The sequence below is a fragment of the Bombina bombina genome, chromosome 1 (genome assembly GCF_027579735.1).
Source record: "Bombina bombina isolate aBomBom1 chromosome 1, aBomBom1.pri, whole genome shotgun sequence".
Classification (NCBI taxonomy): Eukaryota; Metazoa; Chordata; class Amphibia; order Anura; family Bombinatoridae; genus Bombina; species Bombina bombina.
Window position 1 is genome coordinate 666,584,712 of NC_069499.1, and position 6,210 is coordinate 666,590,921.

Below are 6,210 nucleotides of genomic sequence, written 5' to 3' on the forward strand. Positions count from 1 at the left end.
GCAATACAAATGTGCGCTGGTATTACAAGTTATGTGCAATACAAATGTGCGCTGGTATTACTAGTTAGGTGCAATACAAATGTGCGCTGGTATTACTAGTTAGGTGCAATACAAATGTGCGCTGGTATTACTAGTTAGGTGCAATACAAATGTGCGCTGGTATTACTAGTTAGGTGCAATACAAATGTGCGCTGGTATTACTAGTTAGGTGCAATACAAATGTGCGCTGGTATTACTAGTTAGGTGCAATACAAATGTGCGCTGGTATTACTAGTTAGGTGCAATACAAATGTGCGCTGGTATTACAAGTTAGGTGCAATACAAATGTACGCTGGTATTACAAGTTAGGTGCAATACAAATGTGCGCTGGTATTACAAGTTATGTGCAATACAAATGTGCGCTGGTATTACAAGTTAGGTGCAATACAAATGTGCGCTGGTATTACAAGTTATGTGCAATACAAATGTGCGCTGGTATTACTAGTTAGGTGCAATACAAATGTGCGCTGGTATTACTAGTTAGGTGCAATACAAATGTGCGCTGGTATTACTAGTTATGTGCAATACAAATGTGCGCTGGTAGTACAAGTTATGTGCAATACAAATGTGCGCTGGTATTACAAGTTATGTGCAATACAAATGTGCGCTGGTATTACAAGTTAGGTGCAATACAAATGTGCGCTGGTATTACAAGTTAGGTGCAATACAAATGTGCGCTGGTATTACAAGTTAGGTGCAATACAAATGTACGCTGGTATTACAAGTTAGGTGCAATACATATGTGCGCTGGTATTACAAGTTAGGTGCAATACAAATGTGCGCTGGTATTACTAGTTAGGTGCAATACAAATGTGCGCTGGTATTACAAGTTAGGTGCAATACAAATGTACCCTGGTATTACAAGTTAGGTGCAATACAAATGTGCGCTGGTATTACAAGTTAGGTGCAATACAAATGTGCGCTGGCATTACAAGTTAGGTGCAATACAAATGTGCACTGGTATTACTAGTTAGGTGCAATACAAATGTGCGCTGGTATTACTATTTAGGTGCAATACAAATGTGCGCTGGTATTACAAGTTAGGTGCAATACAAATGTGCGCTGGTATTACAAGTTAGGTGCAATACAAATGTGCGCTGGTATTACAAGTTAGGTGCAATACAAATGTGCGCTGCTATTACTAGTTAGGTGCAATACAAATGTGCGCTGGTATTACTAGTTAGGTGCAATACAAATGTGCGTTGGTATTACAAGTTAGGTGCAATACAAATGTGCGCTGGTATTACAAGTTAGGTGCAATACAAATGTGCGCTGGTATTACTAGTTAGGTGCAATACAAATGTGCGCTGGTAGTACAAGTTATGTGCAATACAAATGTGCGCTGCTATTACTAGTTAGGTGCAATACAAATGTGCGCTGGTATTACTATTTAGGTGCAATACAAATGTACGCTGGTATTACAAGTTAGGTGCAATACAAATGTGCGCTGGTATTACAAGTTAGGTGCAATACAAATGTGCGCTGGTATTACAAGTTAGGTGCAATACAAATGTGCGCTGCTATTACTAGTTAGGTGCAATACAAATGTGCGCTGGTATTACTAGTTAGGTGCAATACAAATGTGCGTTGGTATTACAAGTTAGGTGCAATACAAATGTGCGCTGGTATTACAAGTTAGATGCAATACAAATGTGCGCTGGTATTACTAGTTAGGTGCAATACAAATGTGCGCTGGTAGTACAAGTTATGTGCAATACAAATGTGCGCTGGTATTACAAGTTAGGTGCAATACAAATGTGCGCTGGTATTACAAGTTAGGTGCAATACAAATGTGCGCTGGTATTACAAGTTAGGTGCAATACAAATGTGCGCTGGTATTACAAGTTAGGTGCAATACAAATGTACGCTGGTATTACAAGTTAGGTGCAATACAAATGTGCGCTGGTATTACTAGTTAGGTGCAATACAAATGTGCGCTGGTATTACTAGTTAGGTGCAATACAAATGTGCGCTGGTATTACTAGTTAGGTGCAATACAAATGTGCGCTGGTATTACAAGTTAGGCGCAATACAAATGTGCGCTGGTATTACAAGTTAGGTGCAATACAAATGTACGCTGGTATTACAAGTTAGGTGCAATACAAATGTGCGCTGGTATTACAAGTTAGGTGCAATACAAATGTGCGCTGGTATTACAAGTTAGGTGCAATACAAATGTGCGCTGGTATTACTAGTTAGGTGCAATACAAATGTGCGCTGGTATTACATGTTAGGTGCAATACAAATGTGCACTGGTATTACAAGTTAGGTGCAATACAAATGTGCGCTGGTATTACTAGTTAGGTGCAATACAAATGTGCGCTGGTATTACTAGTTAGGTGCAATACAAATGTGCGCTGGTATTACAAGATATGTGCAATACAAATGTGCGCTGGTATTACAAGTTAGGTGCAATACAAATGTGCGCTGGTATTACTAGTTAGGTGCAATACAAATGTGCGCTGGTATTACAAGTTAGGTGCAATACAAATGTGCGCTGGTATTACAAGTTATGTGCAATACAAATGTGCGCTGGTATTACAAGTTATGTGCAATACAAATGTGCGCTGGTATTACTAGTTAGGTGCAATACAAATGTGCGCTGGTATTACTAGTTAGGTGCAATACAAATGTGCGCTGGTATTACTAGTTAGGTGCAATACAAATGTGCGCTGGTATTACTAGTTAGGTGCAATACAAATGTGCGCTGGTATTACTAGTTAGGTGCAATACAAATGTGCGCTGGTATTACTAGTTAGGTGCAATACAAATGTGCGCTGGTATTACAAGTTAGGTGCAATACAAATGTACGCTGGTATTACAAGTTAGGTGCAATACAAATGTGCGCTGGTATTACAAGTTATGTGCAATACAAATGTGCGCTGGTATTACAAGTTAGGTGCAATACAAATGTGCGCTGGTATTACAAGTTAGGTGCAATACAAATGTGCGCTGGTATTACAAGTTAGGTGCAATACAAATGTACGCTGGTATTACAAGTTAGGTGCAATACAAATGTGCGCTGGTATTACAAGTTAGGTGCAATTCAAATGTGCGCTGGTATTACAAGTTAGGTGCAATACAAATGTGCGCTGGTATTACTAGTTAGGTGGAATACAAATGTGCGCTGGTATTACTAGTTAGGTGCAATACAAATGTGCGCTGGTATTACTAGTTAGGTGCAATACAAATGTGCGCTGGTATTACAAGTTATGTGCAATACAAATGTGCGCTGGTATTACAAGTTAGGTGCAATACAAATGTGCGCTGGTATTACTAGTTAGGTGCAATACAAATTTGCGCTGGTATTACAAGTTATGTGCAATACAAATGTGCGCTGGTATTACAAGTTAGGTGCAATACAAATGTGCGCTGGTATTACAAGTTATGTGCAATACAAATGTGCGCTGGTATTACAAGTTATGTGCAATACAAATGTGCGCTGGTATTACTAGTTAGGTGCAATACAAATGTGCGCTGGTATTACTAGTTAGGTGCAATACAAATGTGCGCTGGTATTACAAGTTATGTGCAATACAAATGTGCGCTGGTATTACAAGTTAGGTGCAATACAAATGTGCGCTGGTATTACAAGTTATGTGCAATACAAATGTGCGCTGGTATTACTAGTTAGGTGCAATACAAATGTGCGCTGGTATTACTAGTTAGGTGCAATACAAATGTGCGCTGGTATTACTAGTTATGTGCAATACAAATGTGCGCTGGTAGTACAAGTTATGTGCAATACAAATGTGCGCTGGTATTACAAGTTATGTGCAATACAAATGTGCGCTGGTATTACAAGTTAGGTGCAATACAAATGTGCGCTGGTATTACAAGTTAGGTGCAATACAAATGTGCGCTGGTATTACAAGTTATGTGCAATACAAATGTGCGCTGGTATTACTAGTTAGGTGCAATACAAATGTGCGCTGGTATTACAAGTTATGTGCAATACAAATGTGCGCTGGTATTACTAGTTAGGTGCAATACAAATGTGCGCTGGTATTACTAGTTAGGTGCAATACAAATGTGCGCTGGTATTACAAGTTATGTGCAATACAAATGTGCGCTGATATTACTAGTTAGGTGCAATACAAATGTGCGCTGGTATTACAAGTTAGGTGCAATACAAATGTGCGCTGGTATTACAAGTTAGGTGCAATACAAATGTGCGCTGGTATTACAAGTTATGTGCAATACAAATGTGCGCTGGTATTACTAGTTAGGTGCAATACAAATGTGCGCTGGTATTACTAGTTAGGTGCAATACAAATGTGCGCTGGTATTGCTAGTTAGGTGCAATACAAATGTGCGCTGGTATTACTAGTTAGGTGCAATACAAATGTGCGCTGGTATTACAAGTTAGGTGCAATACAAATGTGCGCTGTTGTTACTAGTTATGTGCAATACAAATGTGCCCTGGTATTACAAGTTAGGTGCAATACAAATGTGCGCTGGTATTACAAGTTAGGTGCAATACAAATGTGCGCTGGTATTGCAAGTTAGGTGCAATACAAATGTGCGCTGGTATTACAAGTTAGGTGCAATACAAATGTGCGCTGGTATTACTAGTTATGTGCAATACAAATGTGCGCTGGTATTACAAGTTAGGTGCAATACAAATGTGCGCTGGAATTACTAGTTAGGTGCAGTACAAATGTGCGCTGGTATTACAAGTTAGGTGCAATACAAATGTGTGCTGGTATTACAAGTTAGGTGCAATACAAATGTGCGCTGGTATTACAAGTTAGGTGCAATACAAATGTGCACTGGTATTACTAGTTAGGTGCAGTACAAATGTGCGCTGGTATTACTAGTTAGGTGCAATACAAATGTGCGCTGGTATTACTAGTTAGGTGCAATACAAATGTGCGCTGGTATTACTAGTTAGGTGCAGTACAAATGTGCGCTGGTATTACAAGTTAGGTGCAATACAAATGTGCGCTGGTATTACAAGTAAGGTGCAATACAAATGTGCGCTGGTATTACAAGTTAGGTGCAATACAAATGTGCGCTGGTATTACAAGTTAGGTGCAATACAAATGTGAGATAGAAATTAAATGAACAAGCTCAACAAAGTTTCAAAATGAATGTATATTTATATAGTTGGTGCAGACCCAAGAAGACTATATTTATTTAAACTAAGAAGTTAGATCCCACGGATATAGTAATCCTTGTATACAAATAATGGGACTTCAGCACTCTTTAAATAATATTAAAAAAAATGTTTTATTCATATATATTCATAGATAGGCATTTTCTCTTCTCATGGCATAAAAACACAAACACACACACATCCCTGAGTGCAAACAAGTAATAACTCAAAAAGTGCAAAGATAAATAACACTATGGGGTATATGTATCAAGCTCCGTATGGAGCTTGATGCCCCGTGTTTCTGGCGAGCCTGCAGGCTCGCCAGAAACACCAGTTATGAAGCAGCGGTCACAAAGACCGCTGCTCCATAACCTGTCCGCCTGCTCTGAGCAGGCGGACACACATTGCCGGAAATCAACCCGATCGAGTACGATCGGGTTGATTGACACCCCCCTGCTGGCGACCCATTAGCCGCGAGTCTGCAGGGGGCGGCGTTGCACAAGAGCTGCTGGTGCTGGTGCAATGCTGAATATGGTGAGAGTATTGCTCGCCGTATTCAGCGATGTCTGTCGGACCTGATCCGCACTGTCGGATCAGGTCCGACAGACATTGATAACTAGGGGCCAAAATATTAAAACATATATAAAACTCAAATCTTAGAGGCAAATCTGGCATCCCAGAAAATTGGCTTTTTTTGCATGCAACACCCTGCTGCACCAAACCCTGTATCATAACAGGCTGTGTCTGGGCAGGTTATCATGGGGATCTATGCATGCTTGGCTATTGATGGTATAACATGAAAATATCGGCCCAGTTGTGCTTAACATGAGAAACAAAGTCACAGTAAAAGTTCCAATGTTGAACGCAAATTGCTTTTCTCAAGATGCATTTCAGTGCAAGCTTATATTCAGTAATGCATCAGTAATTCAACAATGAAAGCAAGCAAGCAAACAGGTAATCAAATAAGCAGGATGTAAGTCATAGCATGCATGTGGAAGCAGCATAAGGAAAGAGGTCAGTTGTTAACATAATAAGCAGTCCGGACAACAAGCAACACAAAGCAAGCTCCACAT